The sequence below is a fragment of the Cyrtonyx montezumae genome, unplaced genomic scaffold (assembly GCF_038088225.1).
Source record: "Cyrtonyx montezumae isolate F1298 unplaced genomic scaffold, pur_monq_1.0 scaffold_5, whole genome shotgun sequence".
In the NCBI taxonomy this organism is placed as follows: domain Eukaryota; kingdom Metazoa; phylum Chordata; class Aves; order Galliformes; family Odontophoridae; genus Cyrtonyx; species Cyrtonyx montezumae.
Genome location: NW_027072056.1, coordinates 8,525,953 through 8,553,230, shown reverse-complemented (window position 1 = coordinate 8,553,230; position 27,278 = coordinate 8,525,953). Strand labels below are relative to the sequence as shown.

Genomic DNA, 27,278 nt, shown 5'->3' with positions numbered 1-27,278 from the left:
AACATTTCTTGGCAGAAGGTGAATTTACTTCCTTTGCTTCCTTAGTCAAGTAAGAATGAGATCAGGCTCCCTGCGCATCAGCTTTCTTGGCTGCACACTTGTCTTGATTCCCCAATGGAGCTCAGCTTGACTTCTAACTTTAGTTTCACATAAACAGCCGGCACTGAAACCCAGAGGTGTTTTTTTTCACTGAAGCAAATATGAAAGCTCCAGCAAACATTACAGCTCTGCTGAGACACACCGTGCCATTAATGCTGGGCTGTGGCCATGTGTTGACTTGGTGCAATCTTCAACATCTCATCTTTAGTTGCTGAAGTTACTTGATGTTGAATTTTTTTAATGAAAAACAGTATTAGTATGTCAGTGGTGTTCTGTATTGATAGTTGTTCTTAGGGTCGTTTGGGGGATATTGCAAGAGAAACAGAAGCAGAGGAGTTGATGAATCATTACAAAATATTCTGTGAATGGTGCAAAAACAAAATACAGAGCAAATCTGACATTTCACTGTTGTGTTTATTTGCAACAAATATTTTTGTTAACTTACAGCTCACTTGCTTTTTCTAAAGGTTGGTTGTAATCTTTCCAAAGTTATTAAAATAAATACATTGAGAATAGTGCTTCCCAAGCAATGTGCCGGGGCCATGCAGAGGGTCAGCAGGCAGTTAGATCTGCTCAGAAATTTGAGGTGATTAACAGCTGCTGCATTTGCTTTGTAAGCACATTTATGGGCAGGATGTCAGGTACGTGTAGGTAAATTATGAAGCAGGTAGGGAGGGGGGGAACGCTGGGAAGCACTGCTGCAGATTGTGTGGTGCAAAGAGGGGAAAGCTCTTCCTGCTTTCTTCTTTGTGGAGCTGTGGGAGCTCTCACCCTGCTTCATGCACACGTTGGTATGTTTCTGGTAACTACTAAAATGGCGACCCAGTGATCCTCCTAGTAGCTTATCCGATACTCTTGTTAAAACAGCATTTCCATCACTTGATCATTGTGCAGTGTATTGGTGCTATGGGGTTCTAATGTTTGTTTAATTCCCCCTGTGGAAGATATACCTGGTGTTATTACCATCTGCTCTTTGTATAGCTGTTGTGTAGAAATACTGGCCAGCACCTAGCAAAACAGAAGTGTGACAGGGCTTCTGACCCTGATGTGCTCCAGCTGCTGGGCAGGGGCTGCTCCTTCAGGTGCTGCAGCCATGCACATGGGCACTGTGCAGTGAGGGCAGCTCCCTGCTGGAGCGAGGGTTCAACACTTGGCTTGTGGCTCCAACCAGAGTGCTTCCAAAAAGAGGAATCTTTTCACAAGGGCTCCGAGCCTCTCGAGAACCTGTCTTCTTAGGAAGTTAAACCAAAACTGAGTAAATAAAATCAGGAAAAGAACTGGAGATGTTTGTGAGGGAGCTGTTAATTCAACTTGTTGCTAACTAGTTATGCATTTTGTAACGTGGTAGCCAAGCAGTCAGTTGGCATCTACAGGTCATTTTGTGATGCACAGGAAAGAAAATAGTCGGTTTTTGTTGACTCCAGATAGATTTGCAAGCAGTGAATTGACATTATTTATGAAGTGTCTGAAATCCCAGCTGCAAGCTCTGTGTGGATGTGTTTATGATAGGAGATGGTGTCCCCAGGTTTGTAACCATATCCATCCCAATCCCATATCCTCCCCAGAAGCCTCAACCAGCTTCTCTAGGCTACTGCTGTAGTGCAAGTAACAGAACTATGTGTGAATGCGGTTTTGTAGGAAATGAAGGTGAGAAGTAAGGGAGCTCAAAGCTCTTGCTATGTTTTGAAGCAGTGCTGGTGATCACATGTGTCAGCTGCTGGGCTTACAAGTGATTTCAGTGTGTTTGCTTTTTCCCTATAAGCTGCTTCAGGTAAGTGTCTTGTGAGCTTTGAAAGCTTCTGGATCGTATGTTCAGCGTTCATTATTTTCTAGTGGTTGATAAATCTGTGTAAGTTGGTAGCTGTAATTAATACTGATGGGAAACGTGGCACACACTGGAGATGTTTGAAGGAAATGCTAAGAGAAATGTTACTTTCTGCTGACCCATCTCAACAAAGTAAGAGTGGATATTCTGAGTTAGGAACATATATGCGTGTACCTGGTCTGTTTATATATATAGCATACACATACATATAGGGGGAAAGGTAACAGCAGTTGTGTGGCAAAGGCAGAAAGTGGTCCAACTCATACAAAAACATTGAACAGTCATCACTGCAGTGTCGGGGTTACTGGGGCAGTGCTACAGAGCCGTGTGTTCCCCTTGCCCCCTGTACGTTGGTGGTTGCTTTGCTCTCTGAAGTACATAAGCTGCTCTGGCTGCAGCCTGGAGTTTAATTTGCGTAATATTGCAGGAAGTGGAGTGTTTTAAAACTACTGTTGTTGTTTTGTCCTTCGTTCAGGCACAGCATGTTTTGATTTGAATGGACAATATTTTAAAGAGCGGATGCTTTAGAAATATAAACAATTGGGAAGGAAAATACAGCTGTTTTCTATTACTATTTAATATTATGCTCATCTGTGGCCTCTAAGTAATGGGTACTTGTTTACATATTACAGAATATGGATTATAATGCTATAAACATATTGTTCCTGGTTGCATGCTGGCTTCCCAAGTCAGAAGAAGCAAGCACAGTGCTGGCTCCCAGCGGTGCGGGCGGTGGGCTGCTCGGGGCAGCAGCTGCTCTGCCTGCAGCAGGGCTGTGCTTTGGGGCAGCTGCAGCAGGGTGCAGCTGTGGGCCCCGGTCTGACTGACGCTAGTAATGCATTTTGCTTACCTGCTTTAATGTTTGTTGTAAATGAAGATTGCAGCACTGTGGGTTGTTGGGTTTTTTTTTTTTTCCTTTTAAAGCAAAATGTCAGTGGACATCTGTGTTCTTCTCTGGTTTAATCATTACTTTCATTGGGAACTGTGGGATGTTTCCAAAAGCCAGTTCTCTTTTCCTGCATTTCCATTAACTTTGTCATCTGACTTCCAGTGAAGCATAGCTCTGCTCAGTGGAGTAATATTTTATATATTTGAAGTGGCCAGTTCAACATTTACAAAACACAGCTTTGAAATCTTGCATCTGTCTGAATGTATGACTACTTTCTGCTGTTTTAAGATTGCTCTGACTGAAAGAACCATGCAGAAAATTTTTTATGTTTACTTCATTCTTGAAAGTTTATGCTGAGAAATAGTATAGCATCAAGGAGCTCTTTGCATATAGAAAAGAACATAGGAGGTTGGATGCATCCTAAGCACATCTGGCACACAGTTGCCAAACAGAAGCAGTAGCAAAGGAGAATTTTATTTAATTATTTAAATAGTGAGCCACAATTTACAGTTATGCATAGATAATGCCAGCAAAAATCTTGACTGTCTAAATTATTGTAGACTCACAGAATGGTATGGGTTGGAAGAGACTTTAAAGACTGTCTAATTCCAATCCCCTGTCATGGACAGGGATGCCTTAAAGAAGCCTCAGAGCTTCATCCAGCCTGGCCACATGCACCTCCAGGGATGGGGCATCCACAGGGAGCCTGGTACAGTACTTCACTGCCTTCTGATTAAAAATTTTCTTCCTTGTATCTAACCTAAATCTACTTTATTTGATTATTTATTTATTAAATCCTAAATCCATTATTATTGTTCTATCACTACAATGCCTGATACAGTTTCTCCCCAGATACTGGTAAAGAATTTTGGAGTCTTTTAGCTACGTTGTTTATCATTATAATTATTTTGATAATGTTCATTACAAGATGGTTTTACCTAAGAAGTCATGTATCACTATTTATAACGTAGGTGGCAGAAAACCAGAGCATCTAGTTTGCTAATATTTTTGACAACTTTCAGTGCTTAAGGCTGGGGACTGGGTCAGTTGCATAGCTTTACCTAAGAGAATCTGACCAGCCACAGGGATGCTGTCAGTGGGACCTTTGTACCTTCCACTCCTTCCAACCAATGCTTTGAACAGTGACCTTGAAATTCGAATGGAAGTTATCTCTAAATTTCAGGTGCTGTATTTGTTTGAAAGCTATACTTTGTTGTGTCAATACTCCAAATAACTGAAAATTGCCAATTGTATTTACAGTAGAACTTGTTGCAGCTCTCAGTAATTATTTCTCATAGCTGTGGCTCCCACTGCATGTGCTTTGCCCACATCCAAGCTCCACAGGCCTTGGTGTATTTTTTCCTAGCAGCTGTGACTTGTAGCCAGAATAGAATCAGAGACAAAAAGGAGGGTTGGAAAGGTGATTGTACCTTGCTGTGATACATCAGGATACTGACCAATGGAGAGGAAAGGTTCTTGTGATTGTATTTCATCCTATTGTTTTTGTAGAACAATTCCACTTGTCACTTTTCTTAATTAAAATCAAACATCATTAAGTATTCTGCCCAGTTGGTGGCTGGAAATGAAGCAAGTTTGACAAGTTGAGAGGAATGGTTTTAAGGAGACGGTGATGATGCTGTTACCAAAACCGCGGATAAAGTGTAGAAGAAAGTTGTCATTGCCAATACAGGAAGCAGCTTTCTGTAGAAAACAAGTGTTCCTTGTTTTTCCTCCTCCTCCTTTCAGGACAGCTCTTCTAAGAGTACTTGGAAAGGACCTTGCTGTGAAACTTCCTTGCTTTTGAACCTTTGGATTTAGAAGTGACTTCCCTTGAGGCTCACTGCAGGACATGGCTGCTGGTTGTAATCTCACTGCAGCTTGGGTTACTAAGTTCTGAGCAGCAAGAGCTTTCTTGAAAATGGCACTGCTGCATGTCACAGCCACTGGTATTTTTGTTCTGCTTTTCAAGCTGCCTTCTTCCAAAACAGGTGTTTGTGTAGACTGAGTGTATTGCAGGCTTCTGATTTTCAAATGATATCTTGAAGGCTGAGTGGAACATTACCCACCTTATTTGATAGCCCACATGTGATACACAAGCCCTGAAATTTCATGTAATATTTAAGAATTTAATACATTCTTTGCACATTATATAACAGTAATTGTAGTGACAAAATGCTGCTCCAAGCAAAACTGCTTATGCAAACAGATGATCTGTGAGCAGTGGAACTACTTCCTATGGCTTTCCTTTCCATTTATCACGTTATCCTCTCCTGCCTTTGCACAGCTCTGCCCTCTGGGCTATGTTTGCTAAAGCTGTACCTCTGAGAAAGAATCCTTATCTCAGTCGTGGGTTTAACAGCATAGGGCAACTCATTATATCTGAAATTTTGGGTCTTTGTCAATGTTAAGCTGAATTTGATGTCCTGTTGAGATGGTCTGCTCTCTATTTTGTCAATTATACGAGCTCCGTTTCATCAGGGAGCCAGTCTAAAGAAACTAGTGCAAACTGGTGTCTAGAGCATGGCAGGATGTATGTTCTGTCTTCTGGCAGCCGTGCTGCTTGTACTGTTCTTGCACTAGCTCACTGTATTTCTGCTTTACTGCAGATGAATGTCTTTGCCCTTTGACTGCCTTGTTCAACTGCCAGTTGAGCAATCCAGTGACTCTAAGGAAAACCAAATATGTGTGTGCCTACAAATACTATTTCAGGGCATTTTAATCAATGGATATTTTGCGGTACGGCTGAACTTTCCTGAGGATTTCAGCAGCGGGATACACAGCTGTTGGAAGCCCAGATGGGAGAAGGAAGCACAGGTGTCAGACTTGATAATTTGTCTTGAGGATCTTTTATATGGTAAAGTTTGTCTCTATCCCTATCTATCCCTAATCCTCCTTGCTTTTTTAGCACATCTCAGTTTTTGACTGGCTCAGGACTAGCAGACCCGGTTCTGAAGATAAGAAACCTACGTGCTCCATTGTCAGCTCTAGTGCGAACTAGTAAGGCTCTCAGTTTCAATCAGTACCTGTTAGATACTACTTCATGAAACCCTTCCTTAACTGTTACTGTTGCTCAACCAGTATAACATTAAACTTCATAGTGTTCCAGGAGAAGGGTTTTTTTGCTACATAATATGTGTTTTAGAGCAACATTTTGAATTAAGTGTATATGAAAGACTGATTACTGCAGTTTATTCATTTGAGAGGTTTAGCTGTGGCGTCAGTTACACCTGTAATCACTGAGAATGTCAGCAGTGCGAGCAGGATGCTTAGAGCTTCCTCTCTTGGTACCTAAGTTATACCTAAGTCAGAGGAACATAGAGAAATTCCCATTTTATGAGATTCTGTAGTGTAGTCATACTGTGTAATAATGTCAAATTGTTATGTGTTTTGTCAGGGTTAATGTTCAGTGGATGTTTTTAATCACTGATTAACCAAGACACCTTAATGGTGTTTTAATGAGATGTAATATCACATGCAGATCCTTTTGTTTGCATGCTGAGCCTTTAATCTGTATTACTGTATGCTCTAAATTTTCTGTTGACTTACACTAATAACTTCTAAAAGGTTATCCTTAATACTAGATGTGACAACTGATGGAAGATTTATATGTCACAATAATGCAGTATCTATCATCTGGTGAGATACTGATACTGTGGTGAACAACTTCTACTGTAAGGGGAAATTTTCTCCTTGGTTTGCTTTTAAAAAATGAAAGAATTACTGAATTAAGATGTTTGGCTGCAAATTCAGTGATGAGAACAACTTTTACCTACTTTAACTTTTGCTCGTGTAATCATAGTCTCATAATGCTAGATTGGTGTTGAAATTAAGTTATTAACGTCACTGTTGATCAGTTTCCCATTGGAAGTCATAGCAAGTGAGCAAGTGAAGACTAGTTCATTTAAGCTGTTCATATCTTTAAAATACGCTGTTGGCAGTCATTCAGCCTTTTAGGATTTCACTGAGCAGAACTCTAAAGAAACAGCAGCAAAGGGCTCAGTTGTGTGATTGGTGGTTATAATTTGATTTAACTCACAGCTGTATCCAGATTGGCCCTGAGTGCCTGCGAGGTGCTGCTTCCTCTGCCCCTTGACTTCCTGCTGGAGATAGCCCCATCATTTTGGATTAGACTTCAGCTCCCTTTGTGCCCTGTCATCACCCTGTATTTACTGCTTTTTTTTTTTTTTTGTTACTATGGTTTCTGAAAATAAATTGGATGACAACTGTTTTGAAAGCCTAATCTATACACAAACATCCATTTCAGTGTTTAGTGGCAGAGTGGGTAGTTCAGCCATGAACTAAGTCAGACCTTGTTAAAATGCTCAGTATTATTTTTGAGGTTAATCCCACGGCAGCCCTGAATATCTTCATCATTAAATCAGTGCTATTAAAGGGTGGAACTTATGCTCTATGAATAAAAACATATTTTCTTATGCTGGAATTTTGTTTCTTTTTCCAGTAAGGAATTCTATTTGCATGTAGCGTTCCCTTCATTTTACAGATGTGCTTTAATGTTGAATAATGCTTGGAATATAGTCAAGAAATTCTCAAATGCTTGTTAGTTTTTTTTAAGCATTGACAATTTTGCCCCTGCCTCATGCATATGCATTCTCATCATTTAAGACTGTATTAAGAATAAAATTGAATAGAATAAAGACATTAATATTCCCTCACATATGATGCCTTCTTCTTCAGTTTGTAAATAGTATTGAGGGAATGAAGCAAGTATTCATTTATTTTTATTATCCTCAATATATGATTGGCCTAATGCTGTATTTATAGCACACTGTCCAGATGCTGCTCTGCATCCATCATCATGTGGGCCCTCTGAAGACACTTGTCACCCTGCTGTCTGGGCCCTGACAGCCTGCCCTCTTCCATCAGGTAGCAGTTCTCAACTCACGGTCAAGACCCTGAGAGACAGGAAGATAAGGAGCAAACATCATTCCTTAGATATTCAGCTAACTGTGTGTTTTGAAGACATCACAACTTCCTACTCCTCACTAGCAAATTTCAGTGAGATAGTAAATGGAGTAGAGAGATGTTTTATCTATTTTATGCGAGACCCAGACAGAGCAACTTGAATGGAGCTATGTAGGGAATCAAACCAAGAGCCACATTTAGATTTCAGCTCTTTCTAGGTGTGTCCTTAATGCCCTTGTGTCAGGATTGTCTTTCTCAGCCACAGTGCTCTGTTGCTCAGGACTCACGAGCACAGAGTTTGTGATGCTTGAGATTTCAGTTGTTGATTTTAAGTGCGAAAGGATTCTGTACACCAGGTTTAAAGTGCTGGAAAAAAAAATACCATTTGTATCCACTTTAATGGAAATCAGTGGCAGTGGGAGTCTTCTCCTGGAGACTTGGCAGCTGAGTGCTGTTGTTCTCTCCTTAAGCCTGGGTTTGCTGTATATGCACTGCTCGCTTTGCTGGATGAACCTGTGAGGTCCATAGTTGATCATGTGGGTCCCTATTTGCAATCCAGTCTTGTCACCAAAACTGCTTCTGGCCCATCTTAGTGGTGCCAGCTGTAAATGGAAGTGGCTGAGAGATGCTAGGAGGGAGCAGGGATTGCCACAGCCATCCCCAGCAGGCTGTGCTTGCTCGTGAGGCACCGAGCTGATGGGCCAATTGCGTGCCAGTTGCAAGAAACTAAAAGTAACTTGTAGGTGTATGTGAAAACACATCCTTCTGAAACAAATTTCTCAGATAGACTTGTAATACAAATAAGAAAATGGGACAAAGCAGCTAGTGCAGTTCATCTGGTATTAGACTTAAAAGTTCAATCTCTGGTTAAAGTACAGCTTGAAGTTGTAGCAAACTGTACTGTGTCTTTTTGCCTCTCACCAAAAGCCATCTCCTTTTATTTTAATAAAACCCTACTTCTATTTTCTTTCTTATTTCTGTTACAGCTTTTTATTAAGGCATGGCAAGGGGTGTCAAAATAAGGTACGCTTTGCAGCCACTTTAGCTTTCTGTACCTCTTGTTACATTTTTTTTCTACTTAATGACATTTCATTTCCTTTAATCCCCTCCTCTGCTTTCATAGCTGTTTTCTGAGTGTGTTTGCCAGTACCTCCTTATTATCGTTATTATCCTTTTTGATATTTAATGTGCTGTTGTTGGGAATTGAGGAAGTGTTTCATCCAAAATCACTGCAGAACTTCCTTCCCACACTGCTGCCAGAAGCGCTGCAGACTAGCTACTTAATTTGCACTGGCAAAATTTCAAAGGGAAGGTCAACTGGCCAGGTTATCCCCTGCGGGGCTTCTGTATGTCTTCCTTTTAAATGGCATTTTTCTTCTGCCTGGTTCCCCTTTACCTCCATTGGGAGGCAAATGGCTCTGGTTAATCCACGTGGTGCAAATCTTTCCATTAAGGTAGAGTTCTTTACAATTTAGCATATCATGTAGTTTCAAGGTACTTAGAAGTAATTATGTCATTCTAAGTTTATTGTTTTTGTGTTTTGTTTTTGTGTTTTATTTTTCACATGTTGTAAAAAGACAGTCTGGCAGAAAATGAGCTTTATAAAATAGGGTCAGAAAAGCATGGAGCAGAAGTGACAGTATTTGCCTGCAAAAATGAGGAAATAGATGGCAATGCAGAAAGGCAAGTGAAATACAAATTAACAGAAAGATAATGGATGTGAAAGTTGAGTGACTGAGATGTATTCTGATTATGTGGAAGCTGCACTGTGTTTATGAGTTACTGAACTCTACTGCTGATGTAATTTATTTGATACAGTATGAGCACAGCTTCAGTGCACTCAAATTGGTCAAATTCAGTTGTGTGAGTTTAAATTGACACCAAGTTGAGGGTGTGAGAGTGCATCTAAAGGTGCGTTTATCATCTGCTTCCCACAGGGAGAGAGCAGTTGTAATAGTTCCCAGCAGTGCTGAGTTACTGGATTCTGAACTACCGTAAAAGTTACAAGTAAAGCAAAAGGAACTAAAACAAAAAAAGAAAGCTCCTACTAAGATAGTTCCTTGGAGAAATAAATGGCACAATAGAGATGTGTTTCTGGATGCTGTTTGGTAACGTCATTGATATGTGGTCATATGTTTCATAAATACTGATTGACGTTCTCTTTTTTCAAGGATACAGGAATACACAGTGCATTTCACCTTTGTGGGTGGGTTATGGGATCACTGGAGGAGCCTGAATGTCTCAAATCCTTCAGGGTGTTAGATACCGAAAACTCAGTGAACTGAACAGTACAAATTCCAAAATAGTAGATGGTGTCTTTTGTTGAATTTGCTGCTGTCTTTGACTCTTAAAAACAGAAGCAGTTTTGTCCTGTGAAGGCTGAAGCTTGCTAGGAACTAGGTGACTCACATTTAGTCTTTAATATTCCTCTCATTACTGAGGTTGGAGGGAGGGAGGAAGACACTGGCCTGTGGGTGGATCTGTCCACGGGACACCAAACACAAACAGTGCTACCAGGTTTATTACAGGAGCACTATGAGAAGATTTGGTATGAACTTGGAATATCAGTTTAGAGGGACTCTATTCTTAGGCTTCATAGTAACGTTAATATCTTCAGTCCTGAAACAAAAAGGAATTTCTGTTCGTGTTTATTGGACTCAACCCTGAGCTGATTATTTGGCCTGGGCTGTTAGCAAATGAGGGGGAAAGATACAGACCTGTCCTTACAAAATGGGAAGTAATGAGCATGATCATCCCACTTACAGCTTTGCAGTTTTTCATGAGAGATACTCTTCCCCTATTTTACATTTCATTAAGTAAGAAACAAAACAACAAAAAACAAACATAAAAAAGCCCCGACTCAAGCAGCAGCCTGAATCTAGGGCTGCATCTATTTGTAACTTCTAACTGCTGGACAGTTGCCTTGCTGCGTCACCGCGAGAAAAAATGCAGAATGTCTTTATGAAACAGATTATATAGAATTCGAGGTATTTCTGTTTAAACTTTAGTTGTATCTTGTTTCTTTTTGAAAAACTTAAGAAAAACAAAAGCTCAGTAGCTTTGAAAAAATGAAAGATGAAAGTATGTCGTTGGAAATTCAGTTCTTAGGTCAAGTCAGCTTTGCTCAAACTTGTAACTACATAACAGAGCAGGAGGAGAATACCTTAAGTAATTGTTTGTTGCGCATTACTTTCTCCAATATCTTTGTATACCAACCCCGGCAGCTGCTGTGTTTCCTGCTCCTTGCAGGTGGAAGTGGACAAATCTGACCTTTAATGCTGTCACTCTCTCCTATTACAGATACTTGCTGGCAGTCAGTCCTTGGTTTCCTGCCTGTGGCAGCAGCCTTTCTTGCTGACTACAGTGATGGGTTTAGTTTTGTCCTGAGCGAGCGTAAATCAGGTTGACACACTGTAAAGTTGAAATCAGATGTATGAATTCTTTTGTGAGCAGAAGCTTGTCCAAAGAATGTCTGTGGTTTAGTTGGTGTTTTCCCACTATGCTCAGAACACAGGAAATGGCAGTAAGAGCTTCTGTAAGTGTGAGAACCTGATTCTGCTCATCGTATTATAAAAGTTTTTTTGTTTTTTTGGTTTTTTGGTTTTTTTTTCCCTGCCGTCTTTCTGGGGAAAATGGGAGCAAATGTTTGAACTCATGGCAGAAGGACTGTACTGCCTATTACTGGTCCTGAGGTTTCTCTATCAGTAAATGATAGTGTATATGAAAAAGAGGATGAAAACAGCAAATCCAACTGCTCAGTCTGGTAGGAAGGGACTTGATGAACCGAGTCACCAGTAATTCTTCATTTATGACATTCAGGAGAAAGCTGAAATAGGCATTTTGGGGTACAATGAAGAAAAGCTCATCTAGAGTTAGTAAATGTAGATTATAGCCTGTCAAGTTAAATAGCAACGTTGTAATTACCTTGTTTAGTTCTATTTTGAATTCCTTTTGTTAGAATTCAGACCGCAATTAACATACTAGAGCAACCATTGTTTCTTCTTGCATTCCTTTACTCTTTCAAGGTCTGAGTGAGATTGGGGAAATTGTACCATATACTTGCATCTCTTTGAAAAGAAGTTATCTGAGCTAGTTTAAGTCTTGGTTGATGTTTTTAATTTATCCGAATGGAATCCTTCCCTTATCTGTGTGCATGTTAGTAATGCCAAGAAAATTGTAAACAGACACTACTTACGTTCATGAGTGTGGAGGACATAAAAACGTGGATGAATTCAGCTTTTAAGGAGTTGTGCACCAATTCATATAGCTAGATGATGATTCATGCGAATGTCACTCAGACGAGAGCTGTAAATGAGTATTTCAGTGCTGCTTAACGTTGGGTCAGATTTCCAAAGACACTTAGTTACCTGGGCAGACAGTGGGTGCCTGGGTCAAGTGCATATTGGGGCTTGTGACGTCCTGCACAAGTCTTCTGCTGTATTTTCATAGCAGCTGTCCCTTTAATTGCAGCCCTTTGTTTCTGACCTTTTTTTCTACTCAATAGCTAAGTCAATCTGCACAGAATAAGATGCACTGTATGATCCTAAAGTAAACAGTAATGCATTTATCCCTTTCTCGTCATTTCAAGCAAGATGCTGATGGGATAGGATCTAGCAAGGCTGATGGCAGACCTGTGGCACAGTCCTCTTCAGCAGTAGCATGCATGTTCAGCAAACACTGAGGAGGTGTCACAATGTACTGAGCAGCTCTGGCATTTGGGAGCACTGTTTTGCCCTAGTGTGTTCATCAGATTAAACAGTTATTTGACAAATTGATCACAGAGCTTCAACAGGAGCTGCACACCATTATCTTACTTCTGTTTAAGTAGAATGACACTTTGGAAGAGTGTTTCTGTTGATAGGAAGTGTTGTTAGCTTTTAATAGAACATGGAAGATGAAATTGGTGACTGAAAAGTCTTTTGCTTGAAGATGACTTGAGTTTTTGCTTTTGTCGATATATTTGCACTTTGATCATCTTTTAGCAAGAGTGGATTATAAGGAAGAAGAGATTGCACTCGGAGTGTTTTAATAATACATCTACTTGACGTATAAAAATTCAGTTAACTTCGGGAAAGATATGTTGTTAAATTGTCTAGACATTCTGCTCATTGAGAGGTAGAACTTTAAGACGCCTTTCCTCTAGCTCCTCCGTAATGGAAATAAAGTGCGCTATCAGCTTATTTTTAGTTACTGGATTTAAGAATGGGACTGGAGCTGTAATAGGAACTCCAGTTGGTTGTGTTGTATCCAGCCTGGACTAATAGATTGGAGCTGAAAGCGTTGCCAGCTGGAACGCGCCTTTGTGTTATCTGCATGTGTGTTGTAACAGATGTTGAGCAGAGGCTGCTGTCAAAGGTACATTGTAGTAACTTTTAAAGATGCTTGTTTGTTTCAGTACGTTTTTCTTGCATCTCTAATTTTTTCCATAAAGTCAACCACGAACTGCATTATTGGGAACTCCAGCTAAAGCTTGTGGTCAATAGGAAATAGATTAAACACAGGTTTTCCCTTTTCCATGCTTGCCAATGGTGATGTCAGTGGTATTAATGATCCTTACCTCAGCTCAGTGTAGTCCTAGTGCTCTCTATTAAAACATTTGCCTTCCACACTGGTTTTATATGTTGTTAAGGAAATGCTTATAGTTGTTGATAAGAGATGAGTTATCCAGCTGATGACTTCAATACCTTATAAGGTGCTTCCGCCTTGAAACATATTGTAATAATTCCGTGAAGAGAGAAAAAATTGTTATGCCAAAAAATTAAGAAGTATTCTTTTGAGTCTAACAAAGAACATGTGTATGCTAAAATCGAGGTTGGGGCTTTTTGCTAGAAGTTATGTGCAATCAAGAATTCCCTGGATCAAAGCCTTCCAGATTGACTGTTGGCAGTGACCCTGGAGCAGCAGCTTACTCTTGGAAGGGCTGCTTTCTGGGCACTGTTGTGCGTGCAAGCAGAACAGGCACTTCTGTTGTGTAACAGCAGCAGGGCTTGTTCTCCATTACCCAGTTCTTGTATTGCAGAAAGAGATTTTTAAGAGGAATTGGGGAGATGAAAACAGTCATTGCAGTCAGTAATCTCACAGGGTGCATAGCGTAATCAGATTTTTTCTGCTTGTGAAATCAGAAGAAAGCTTCTCTTGCCTTGTGTTGTTGGTGGGTTTTTTTTTTTAAATTGTAGAAAATGTATAGCAGGTTTTGCACACGTGCCTTACCGCCCCAATAACTTGAGTTAGGGGTTGTTAGATCAAACTGAAGTTCTAAAGTTGGCGTTGTTTTCTTTTGTTAGGCCAAAATAATAGTTTCTAATGAAGTTCTGTATTTTGGTAAGCAGTTGAAGTCCTTAAAAATAACTTATAAAAAGTACTTCTTAATGATGGTCACTGAGGTTTACGAGCTGGAATATCATTAGTCACTACCATGACTGACTGGGGCTGAGCTGTGGTCTGGTAATACTTTTCCCTGCTTGACAACTAGTTTTCCATACAACTCTTCTGAATGTACAATAGCAAACTTGAAGGGCCCATGCCCTGCCACCTCTCATGCCTTCAGATGAAGTTTATATGAAGCACAGCCCCATTCTGTTCACACCCTGCATGACTCTGTCTTCATCCAGAGTCTCAAGCTCTCAGATATTTGAGCCTGCCGTGTTTGTTTGTTCTTTTTGTTGTTGTTTTTTAACTCATTTTCATGTGCTCAGGACTTCTAAGATTGAAGTGTCTGGTTTGCTGTAACTGATTTTTTCAGTACTATTTGCTTAGTGAATTCCTCTAGGAAGTGTTTTCTTTTTCAGAGAGACTTGTTAGTCTTTCTTCTCTTCTGACTTCTGAACCAGCAATGAGTGTCGGCAGTCAGCAGTTGCGAAGTATTCCTGACTGTGTTGGTTGAACGGGTGATGAATTGCATTAGACAAAGCATTTTGTTTTCTACACTATGTATTTTGGTTGAGATTACCTGAACGCTACCATAAAGGTGTCTCTTTGAGTCCTGACATCCCAAATTATTTTTAGGTATTTAAAATCTCTTAACACATTAAGTTCCAGTGATGTAGGACAAGCATTTCCTTCATCTTGCTTTATCTGTGCAGAGAAGCTGAGGCTGGTGGCCCTGCCAGTGGTCACCAGACTCCTCCTGCTGCACCAAGGCAGGGTGGGAAATGTGCACTTCCTTGCACACATTACACTTGAATTTAATTTATTTCTTCTTTGTCATTAGTCTTTATTAATACTGTATGGCATTAATGGCTAATTTTAGGTCAAGCATAGTTGAAAGCTGCACAGCTCTGCAAAGTTGTATATAGATATTCCTGCTCGGAACATTCCAGGAGGTTGCAATATGAGTGCAGAAGAAAGTTGAAAGTAAATAAGAGATCTGTGAGATAATTCTCTGGGGAGTTTTCGCAGCATACCACACATAACTTGCAAGGATAGGCTTTCCTTTCACTTGAAGGACCACAGAAAATAAATTCTGTTTCTTGGGCAATTAAAGAATATAGGACAGGAGATCTTTTCAGTTTTATGCGTCAACGTGTGTATGGGAAGTCTTTATTTGTACTGAGGAAAATACACTATTTACCTATATTTTCAGGACCTCAGTTAATATGTAATATAGAAATAGACACACATTTATGTAAAATATAAGTCTTGCTTCATCAGTTTTTATGTGAAAGTACCAAAATGTAAATGATGGTGGTCCTCTAACCTCAGTGAAAACAAAATCGATATTCATTTCATGGATGTGTTGTTCAGGCTCCAGCTGGTATGGCTGCATCCCTCTGTAGTGTGAGGAGAGAAGCTCAGGGCTGAGCCCACTGCCCTGTGGTGCAGAACCTCTCCCTGACCCCCACCTCCCTCCCCTGACACAGCTCCGTGCTGGTCCCATTGGCCCTGTCACTGTCCCCAGAGAGCAGAGCTCAGCGCTGTCCCTCTGCTCCCTGTGAGGAGCTGCAGCCGCCATGAGGGCTCTCCTCAGCTCCTCTGCTCCGCTCTGAACAAACCCAGTGCCCTCAGCAACATCTTGTGCACCTTGCCCTCAAGATCTTCTCCGTCTTTGTAGTCCTCTTTTGGATGCTCTCTGATAGTTTTATGCAGAGTTGCACACAGTGCGATCTTAAGATGTGGATCAAAAGCATCATTTAGCATTCTCTCCTTAATAAACCTGCGTTATGCAGCATAGTAAGTAATCCTTGTTGAGGTGCAGTACCTTGTTATTCACATAGTTCTCTGCCAGAGGCAGAAATAAAATGTAAATACCTTTGTGGACTTTAGGATTTTCTGGGTATAATTTTTTTGTGATTTGTGTGTTAGTGGTGAATGGTGGTGCTCCACTCCTGATGCTCTGTATTCTAGTTCTCCTACTCAAGAAAACATGGCACGTGCACATGGCTAGGAAGCCCTACAAGGAAGCCTAAGTCTTCCACGTACTGGGTAAAAATGCCAGCAGCAGGGTAGTTGTCTGATTTTTTTGTTTGTTTGTTTGTCACAGGAGCTTTTCTGGGGTAATTGGTATAGACAATTAAATTGTTTCTGCTTAGATGAATCTCTTGCAAGTCTAAATGTATTTCTGACTGCTTCATTGCCGACATCTGTTTTAAATGCTCTTGGGATTCAGATGCTTGAATAGAGTTCAGATGTGTATGCCATCATTTGTCAAGGTGCTAACATTTTCATTTTGAGTGATAACACTTAAAAAGGTAAAAATAAAAAAAAAAGGGTGGAGAATGTTGGGGCAGATGCGATGATTACAGGAAAACTTTACAGTGCCCACGATGCTAATTTTCTTTCTCTTTCCTTTTCAGAATGATGACCTATACGACCTCAGCAAATCCTTCTTTTAACTCATGGGTATCAAGACTCTAAACGTTTCATGTTACCACAACTAGGACCTCACCTCCTCCTCCTCTTCCTCTGTAAATGGGTACGATGCATCCAGTTCAGTTTGTTTACTTTACACAAACCTCAGGAGTTAGTTGACTGAGCTGCACATCCTGTGTTGTGCCAAGCAAAAGCACTGTGACACCTGGACAATGAGTCTCTCTTACTTAATCCTCTACCATAAGGACTTAGCTGGCCACAGTGAACTGATGTGCCCACCACTATGTCATGGTGAGAATGGGTATTTTACTAGCACATTTACACGACTTCATTTGCTGCTGAAAACCTGTATGACAAATCATCCTTGTAAATTATTACATACAAAACTTAATGTTGGTTGAAGAGTATTAAATATTTAACATAGGTTTTGATTTATACACGTACTTTTTTAATTAAAATGTAACTTTTCCTACAGCACATCTTTTTTGATGTGGAACTGAGGTATACTATATTCTGTTGTAAACAGAGTGGGAAACCTGCTTAAAACAAGGCTTCTAAGAATAGAGTAGGGTACTATTCTTGTTTTAAGATTGTAATTCAGAAAATAATATAATATGAGTCATTGGTCCCTGGGCCTTGATTGTACAGTCATATTTACTGATACTATCAGTTGTAAGATAACCCTGATGTTGAGCTGATTTCTTTCCAGAAGAAAAGTAATTTTGTACTCCTTGTAAAATAATAATCTGTATTAACTACAATGAAGACAAACTTTACTGTACATGGTATTTACAAGTGTCAACTTGAATTCATCACTTGCACAGAAACTGACAAAAAATCAGAAAAAAAGAAATCAAAGTCTTCCATTGTATATATTGTAAAAAATAGGGAAAAAAAAAACAACAAACAAAAACCACCAACCAACAGAAAATCACAAAACAAAGTGAAAACAAAGAAGGGTGAACTTTTCAAATTAACTCTTTCCCTGGAATGAAAATGTGGGTGTTTGTAAATTCTGGAAATCTCTTTCTATATGTAATAAACTAGATACTGTTTTATCTGCTGTAGTTTGTTTGTTTGTTTTCCTTGGTGAGCTGTCTCAGATTGTCCCACTGTAGCTTTCCTTGATGTTGCCACTGTGCCATCTGTGGATTGCTACAGTTAAAGAATAAAGAAGTCGAGTGTAATTAAGTGTAATAGGGAGTATGCTGTGTAAAGGACCAACAAAAAACATATTCTGCTTTTCTTTGGTATGCTTGGATATTTCAGTAAAGCTCTTGTTTCATTTTTCTGGTGAATCTTCGGGGTGCAGTCCTCCTTCCACTTAAGTCAGTGGAAAGTTCTCAGCAAGTTTCATCGCTGGAAGCAAGACAGGAGCATAAAATTGAAAAACAGCAGCCAAGGTGATTGTCTGGAAGTCCGTGCAAGAGGAAGAATGAGGAAGAATGAGGAAGAATTCTGTGACTCTCTTCTGTGCTTTACTCTGGCCTATGCATATAATATTATTTTGTGTGTGGCATTTGCAAAGCCTTAGTTCTTTTTGTGTCTGGAAAAGCAATGAAATTGTGGATATCAGAACAAAATGTTGCTGACACGATAAGAGAATGTGAGGCCGTTTCAGGTCCCTGTTGGTCATCCCTCTTGCTTCTGCAAACAACTTTATGCACCAGGGCACATGGGACAGAGTTCTTTTTATCAAGAAAAGGCAGTGCACCAGCCCTCCATGGAGGATGGGAGGATGGCAACCAAACTAAGATGGACCTGTGACTGCCAAGGGTGCTGTCTTTTGTCAGCAAAGAATGAGATTTCCAGAAAGCCTCCACCAAAAGAGGCTGATGCTGGTCAGTAAATACACAAGACCACTTATTTATGTAGGAAGAGGGAAGTTAACACACAAGAGCTTGCCATTGCTCTTGAAGAGCTTTAGTGTGTTCTTCCCTAAAGAACTAGTAATGTGAACTAAGACAGCATTTGATCTGTATGTGTTCAGAAGTAAAATAATGAGACCAAATCACCTCAATCCTCAAAATCTTCACCTGCAGCTTTCTGCAGTTTAACAGTTCGGCATAAAAACTCATAGTGTTGATTTGCTTGCTGACTGTTAGCCCATGCTCATTTTAAAGTGCCTTGGATAAAACAGTATTTTATGGCCATTGTGCTTTGCATTGTTCGAGATAATTTGCATGCTCTAGCAATAACTGAAACATATTTGTAGGTGCTGGAAGCTACTGTTAAATGTTAAGAGGCATTAGTTAGCACCTGTAATCCAGGTAGAACTATTTTGAATTGATACATTCATGAGCACATCTCGTTTATAATATTTGAAATTTTTAAGAACTATAGAAGTTGGCAAAGGTTATTTTGTTGGTTGGAAAGACTATAATGGGGGCTGGGGCGGGGGGGAGGGGATGCTGCTGCTCTGCTGATACGTCCATTCGTGTCAATAGCACATAAAGTCAAAAACCAACCTGTTAATGATGTTAACATTCACTGTGTTTAGTTTAGTAGTTATTTTCCTTAGTAAAATTAAACCTGGTTAGCAAATATGTTTTGAGAATACTTTTAAAGCAAAATTAATCTGTAACCAAACAGTCATCTTTTTTTAAGATTCACACAAATTCCAGATTTTATTAAGTGGACTTGTTATGAAGCAACCCCTTACAAGTTGAAGTGTAATTTCCTCAACAAATGGTGCTATCTTTTCTATTGTTGTTGTGCCTGTGACAAAAAAAATTGTAATTTAAGTTTGAAAATGAACAATGATTGCTGTCCTGCATCAGATAGTAAGGGTCAGATAGTAAGGCTCAGATGCTCAGGAGTTTATTTTGTTTTGACTTGTTTTTAAGTGGAAGTTGCTGGTTATTATTTGAGTTTCTTTTTGCCTCCATTACTGCAACAGCTTCAATTTTCAAAAAGGGCTATGCTGGATGCATTTGTTAGTGCTATTGGTTGAAAATCATAGAATCGTAGGGGTTGGAAGGGACCTCAAGAGGTCATCGAGTCCAACCCCCCTGCCAAAGCAGGTTCCCTACACCAGGTTAATGAAGCAGTTTCCAGAAGTATTAGCAATGCTAATGTATGTGTATATATGTAAAAAATATATTATACATAATGAGCAATATTCCCCCCAGAGGATTGCCGTTTCAAAGCTTGATGTGTTGTTGAGTTGACGTATGTTGTAGAGCTCTTAAGAAATGTTAATCTTCTAGTCTTTGATATTAACCTTTTTAATTAGCATTTTAACTGTTGTATGTCTTCTGTAATGTTTATTCAAATTTTCTAGCAGAAATACAAGTTAAGTAAAAAGACCATAGACATACTCCAGTACTGTAGACTTACTTTCTGCATATTTAAAAACTAAGCATCCGTGTCCATCTTGCTACCACGTGACTTTTAGCTGGAGGTATTATTCATGCCCTCTATTACATTCAAGGGCTGTGTAATGAGTAGTAAGTGCTTAAATGGCTCCTATCAACTGAATGTGTGCTGTATTTTAGTTACATAACTCTGCTGTGCAATAACAGAGATTAATGCTGTAATACGCAGCACATTCACGTTTGCTTTTGAAATGATTAGCTGAAGCTGGTTACATCCTGCATGTCAGCTAGTGATTGAAACAGTCTGGATAGATGTTTGAATGCTTTGTTCTGCAGCATAGTTCACCTAAGCTTTTGAAGTCATTTGTCCATCTCACATGTGACCTCCCACCCATTTTTGGGTGCAGTATACATTTTTGATCTGCAAGCGTTGAGACTGGTGTAAAAGTGACAGTATTCTCACTTGTCCAGTTCATCTGTTTACTGGTAATTTTATTTGAGTGTGACTTTGAGTATACCATAAATGAACTTTTCGAACCTACTGGGTGCCCATGTGAAATTCTCCATGCTGTAGGATGGAGAATGAAAAAAAAAAAGGGGAAATGGAAAAAAAAATATAGGACTTTCAGTTTGTAGAAAAGCACTTTCTTTTTTTATCATTTGTCCTCTGAGATGCTACTATTCACATAAAGGATGAAATGAGGAATCTGGCTGGGATGAGGAGGACCGTGATCTGCCCTGCTCACTTTTTTCCAAATGTATGTTCAGAAAGCATTTATATGTGAGAAAAAAAGGTGGAGGCTAAAAAAAATCAAGCACTGTTGGAACTTCTGTGTTTAAATATTTTCAGATTGCAAGTTTTGTAATCTATGTTTGGGCTACTCCTCCCTCCTGGGAGGGTGGGAGATAGGACATAGGACAACTATTAACCACGTAATTTGTGCCAGCAGGATGGAGGATGTTTTCTGTAAGAAGCTCTGTGATGTTCTGATGTCTTGATCTGAATTGATTGGTAGTTTGAAAATTGATGCTTTGCATAACGAATATGCATAGGGGAAAAAAAAAAAGCACATGGAAAAGTGACAGATTCGGAAATTCTCTTAACATTGTACAACATATGGAACAGTTCATATTTAGTGGGTACCCTTCTGAATGCTGGGCCCCCAGATCTACCATTTCTGCTGTGTTAGGTAGGATTCTTGACAGTAATACTTAGAGATTGACAGTAAAACAATGAAATAAAACCTATGTGCCCTCTATGGATTAAACAAGTGGAATACATTGTCTTGGAGGAATCAAGTTATCCGTAGGCAGATATAGAATACTGAATCAGAATGACAAAAAGAAGAGTCACTGTCATGGCTGAAAAAATTAATGTGCTTTTTCAGCTGGTCTCAGGCCCCATGTATATCTAAGAAAAACGGAGCATATAAATGAGTACTTGGAGGAAAAAGATCTGATTGGAGAACTTGCCTCCTGTATTTATAGCAGGTAGAGCGTTGCAGGGGGAAAACAATTAGAGCAGCACCGATGCCACATAATTGATAAAGTACTGGATAACATCTGTGGCATTTTTGGAGAGGAAAGGTTCCTCCTTCAATGTCTGTTCCTGTTTGACAATTTGAATTGTCAAGTAAATTGTATGTCAGAGTCACAAACTCAGCCATTCTTGTATAGTTAATTTTATTATTATTTTTTATTATGGAAGAACTCTGATCCAGTTTGACTGCTTGCTTCCTGACGTGGCAGTGGGCCTGAAGGCCGTGCCGCTGCTCTGGGCTGGGCCGTGCAGGGCTGCTGGCGGGAAAGGCCTCAGCGCCAGCCCTGCTCAGCTGGGAAGCCATGGCTCCTGTCTCTCTTGTTGCTTGTCTCTTTGTGGTGGTGTTTGTTATTTTTTTTTAAATGCCCAATTATCAGACTCAGTTATTCCATGAATCATTTATTCTCGACATAATATGAAATGTCAGAGTATTGTCTTCCTTGGTTTTACTTGGGCAGTGGGACGCTGCACCTTAAATTCCCTCAGAGCGGGGTGGTGCTGCTTTTCCATTTCTCTGAGCGTTAACCAAAAGAGGAAGGGGTAGTATTTATAAAGGCCTATCAGTTGATTGTTTTACCTACAGCTGGTGAATTAAGAACAGTGTGTCAGTTCATTTAAACTAGCATTTGGTTATCTTTCCCTCAGCACAGCCCTGAGCCACTGTGCACTGAAGCTGAGAGCTCTCACCTCCTCAGAGGAGGCGGCTTTACCACCTCGTCTGGCTTTCCTCAGCCACATGGCAGAGTAATCTTGCTCACATGTCAGTTTGCCTTTATCAGCAGCATGCTTTGCATTAATTTCAGCTTCTCAGTGTGCCCATGAGGGCCATAGTGTGGTCTGTGCTCCCTGGTTACCCTCAGTAACTCAGTCCCACCTCACCCCTCCCAGACTCAGTGCCACCTCGGCATCCTGCAGGGGAAGAAGGTAAGCTGAAATTCTGCTCTTTCTGCAAGAAAGCAAATTTGCCCAGGCTTCCTCCTCACCTGGCTCTCCCTGTGTGAAGTGGCCTGGTAATCTGTTGACTCCCTGCCAGTCCCTCTGTCATGTGGGTAATCCCGAGGGTTGTCATTCGAGGTGAGAGATAAGGAGAAGGACCCGAACGTGACACATGTGTGACAGATCAAGGCATTTCTGCCACGCTATTTTAAAAATGAGAACTAACAGAGACACAAGCGAGCCCTTTGCTCCTTCCCTCCTCCTGAATATTGTCAGATAAACTGGTTAATGTTATTGTCTTAGTTTTCTGTGTGCAAAATGAGTGTGATTTTTACCTTCTTCACAGAGATGTTGGATTAAAGTAAAGAAGAAGCACTCAACTCCTGCAGTGTTGGGCTGCACAGGAATTCTTGTAGAGAGAATATGTGAGCTTCACTGCTGCAGAGCAGTAATGCTGCTCAGCCCTTCATCTCTTTCCATGTTTTGGTCTCCACTTTAATGCTTCTACTGTTCTCTTTAACGTTATCTTGCTCACTCAGGTCACTTGGCTGCTGGAAGGTCCCATTCTGTCCCACTATTAGCTCAGCAGTCCCCTTGCTCATGTGTTTCATTTTAGCTGTTGCACAGTCAAGGTGTTCTCACTGGAATGTGAGCATTTGAGTCAGGTTTGCCGTTCTCAAAAACCATCTTTGTAATCTATTAATGGAAGTCACACTTGACCCTGATTGAGGAGAACATGCCTGCTGAACTTTCTGGAGACATACTGTGAGTAATATCTCTGGATTAACTTGACCATAAATGATCCAAGTACTGGGAAAAGTTCAAAACTCTTGATTTCGAGTTGTCCTCTGTAGAGTAAATAACTCCTAATGACGATACTCCACCAGGGAATAGTATAGAAGATGGTATATTTTAAGTAGTTCTATACAAACAGTTATACAGGTAATACAAAAGAGAAGATGGCTCACCTTTAAGATGACAAGGCTCGCAGAGGACTCCACATGGGAGGGATCTCCAAGAAGAGATCCTTCCCTGGTGGTGGTCAGCCCTTAAATGGGGTTTGAGAGAGGAGGAACTAGGCTCCACCCCTTCCACCCACACAGGTATATCACCTTCACCTGTGCCCCCATGGCTGACTTGGTGCTCACCTCAGGTGACCAATCAGTGGTTCAGGCCGTGATTCAGCAGTTCCCATACACTCCACCCCTTCACGACATGAACCACTGATCAAGTAACCATAAGGTGAGTTCCCCTTGATACAGAGACCCAATACATCGCGACGCTTACATAATTGCCCGTCGCAACGCATGCTGATGTAATCTGATATGAGTGATGATCGGCGCATCCGTCGAACTCTTCTTTGGGCCAGTGCTCGGTGGTATCTACTGGAAGCATGTAATCATACAGTGCAGGTCCATCTTACGTGTCATCAGTCCCGGTTAGACCATCACCAGATGCTTCACATGGTCTTATAACAACTCTGGAACACTGCAGTATTGTTTTGATTCCTTCTGGTGATTCATAGACTTATGGGGAGTAATACAAGTGTTTTAGAGGTACCAAGAGGGGAAGATCCGCTTTCCAGGGCAAGATACAGGCCGTATTCCTGTCTTGGGTTAACACTTCAGCTTGTACAGGGGCACGCCCTGGTCGCCTGTACCAAACCCTTTGACCCGATGTCTGTGGCTGTACGACTATATCAGGCACCAAAGGGGGTGTCCTGATCTGCCACAGAGACATGATAGGGGTCCCCTTAGCAATGAAGACTGGAGTGTTAACCATTATTTCAGTAGGCCATGTACCTATAACCGGAGGAGCTACCGAACCCCCCACCTCCAATAATCTCCCCCAAGGTGCAAGTAGGCCGCACCATCGTGGTCCTACCTGCACCTTCCAGGGCCATTTTATTCTATTGGTACCTGGTTCTAGGTCCTCAGGGGCAGGGAGCAGAAGGTTGTTCTCATTGCCAATCTGAGGTTTCACTTCATTATCGGTGCCCGTAATTTGGATCCTAAGTGGGGAGGCCCATATTGTTTGTAACATTTTCAAGGCACTGGGTCTGCCATCTCTAGGTCTTTCATTCAGGTCCCGCAGGGTCTCATGGAGTCTCTTTGTCCACCCCTGCAGGGACTGAGAGTCTGTCTTCAGGGCAGCCTTGAGAATACCATTGTAATGTTCGATAAGGCCTGCCCCCGTTGGATTATATGGCAGGTGGAATCGCCACTCAATATTATTTTCTTCTGCCCAGCATTGTATCACTGCACCCGTGAAATGACTTCCTTGGTCACTCTCGATGACTTGCGGTGTCCCGTAGGCAGCCATCAACCTTGTGAGTGCCTTTATAGTGTATGCCTGGTTGGCTTTTGGTACTGGATAGGCCTGCATTAGCCCACTCGCGGTGTCGACACAGGTTAGGGCATATCTCGCCCCCTCAGACCGAGGGAGAGGCCCAATATAATCAACCTGCCACCTCTGTAGAGGATTGTGTCCTCTAGCAAGATGGGCTGTAGTTTCAGGCAACGACCTCGGTCTTATCTTAGAGCAGGCGTCACAGTCTCGGCATGCTTGAGCGATGTCCGATAGTTGTACGGGCAGTCCCCACGCTTTAGCGGCTACCCACATGGTCTTCTGCCCAGCATGCCGCAGCTTTTGATGTAGCCAGTAAGCGATATTCTCAGATGGAGAGTTCTCAACCCATCTAACTCGGGCCAGTGTGTCGGCTTCATCATTTCCTGGTGACTGTAGGGGTTGATGACCAGAAACATGGTAGACACACACAGTTCTGTGTTTGACTGTATTCCATATGTCTAACCACATATCTTTGCCCCAGATCGGTCGGGAGTGGATAGTCCAATCCTGGGTGGCCCACTGTGCGATCCAAAGAGTGAGCCCCCGATACACAGCCCAACTATCTGTGCAAATATTCAGGATACCATCACCAGGTTCTTTGGTTATAACCATCCACACCGCCCGCAGCTCTGCCCACTGGCTGCTTTGACCATCCCCCTCTTCGAACCAGATTGTGTCTGTGGCAGGATGGTACGCTACTGCTCTCCACTTACTCGGGTTGCCCTTGCTGGACCCATCCGTGTACCAGGCATCTTCAGGAATAGGATATTTTCCTTCCTGGACGGGACTCTTCTGTGGTGGAGCAACCGAAGTTTGTTTTGGTGCATCACTATGATACGTTACTGGGCCAAGAATCTTCTGAAGCTCTTCTTTCAACGGTGAGGAAGATAGACTACTCCTCTGACTGAGATAGGCAACCCATCGTGCCACCGTCTGCGCCTGGGCCACCCCCGTCTTAGGAAGGTGGGTCAGATCTCTTACCCACCCCTGGATTGGCAATGTAGTCTTGACTATAACTTCGGCCGTTTGGGTTATTGGCTCTACCGCTTGTAATGCAGAATAGGCAGCCAATAACTGTTTTTCAATCATACTATATCTTTCCTCTGCTCCATGCCACACCTGAGACCAAAATCCAATGGGGGTCCGAACAGAACTCTGACGTTGCCACAGGCCCCAGCCAAAGCCATCTTGAGTTACGTGAACATCTAGCTCAGCTGGAAGGGTAGGATCAAATATACCCAGTGCCTGGGCTTGTTTAACTGCCTGTTTCGCCTGTTGAAAAGCATCCTGTTCTGTTCTCCCCCAGTCCCATAATTGGCCCTTTTTGGTAAGTCTATATAAAGGTCTCAGCAGCTGCGCCAAATGAGGTATAAAGGAACGCCAATATCCCAATATACCCAGGAATTCCTGCAGCTGCTTTGGTGCTGTAGGGACTGGAAATGCCTGAACCTTATCTATGACGGCATCAGGTAATACTTTGGTCTTTCCTGACCAGACTACCCCTAGAAATTTTACGGACAGTCCTGGACCTTGCACTTTTTGAGGATTGATAGCCCATCCTCTTTCACTTAGGTAGGCAGTTAATGAATCTGCTGCCTCCCCTACTGCTTCCAGTGAGTCGGATGTTAACAGGAGGTCATCAATATAGTGGTATAGGTTCACACTGTTTGGTTTCCTCCAATCAGCCAGGTCACGTGCCACCAAATTATGACAGTATGTTGGTGAGTGCACGTACCCCTGTGGCAAGACCTGAAAGGTCCACTGCCTGCCTCCCCACGTAAATGCAAATTGATCTTGTGATTCTTTAGCAATAGGTATGCTAAAAAACGCATTCGCTAAATCCAGGACACAATGGTAGGTTTTAATTTCCCTACTAAGAGTGTCCATTAAGGAGGCAATATTGGGTACGGCCGCATGGATGGGCGGCGTGACCTTATTCAGTTCCCTATAATCCACCGTCATTCTCCATGTTCCATCCGACTTCCGTACTGGCCATATGGGGGAATTATATGGGCTGTGTGCAGGCCTTATAATACCTACTTTCTCTAATTCCTGCACTGTTTTTGATATTTCTTCTTGTCCACCCGGGAGTCTGTACTGTCTTACATTAGTAATCCGGCGTGGTTTTGGCAAACAAATGGGCTCATGTTTCGCATGGCCCCTCAATATTGTCCGTATTGCCCGGATACTAATGTACCTCTGCCGTAGTCTGAACTCTCCCACAGTTGTCTGGAGAGCCAGACCCCATAGAATGTCTATGCCCAAGATATATTCTGGAATTGGGGCAATCGACACCTTATACTCCCGGGGCGGGAGACGCCCAACCCCCAGTTTCAACCACGTCTGGGTGACTGGAATAGTCTGTCCCCCAAACCCACCAATCATCACTCTATTACCCTTAAATTTCGTTGGGTCTCCATATATAATCGATGTTTCTGCGCCAGTATCCACTAGAGCCATCACCTTCTGCACATTTGTCCTGGACCAGAATATTGTTAGTTCTACATAGGGCCTCCGGTCACAGCTAGAGGCCCTATGGGGACCAGAATTTTCCGTTAATCCATGAATTTTGCCAGATCTAAATCTTTTGCC

The 27,278-nt window shown here is 41.5% G+C and overlaps 1 protein-coding gene across 1 annotated transcript in view; it reads left to right on the top strand.

Annotated features, from left to right (window-relative positions):
• IRS1 (insulin receptor substrate 1) overlaps window positions 1–17,607 on the top strand; it is a 47,128-nt gene extending 29,521 nt beyond the window's left edge. Inside the window, exon 2 of the mRNA XM_065748613.1 lies at window positions 16,529–17,607. The gene's annotated coding sequence lies outside the window, so the exon portion shown is untranslated. The remainder of the gene's footprint in view (window positions 1–16,528) is intronic.
• The last annotated feature ends 9,671 nt before the right edge of the window (window positions 17,608–27,278 follow it).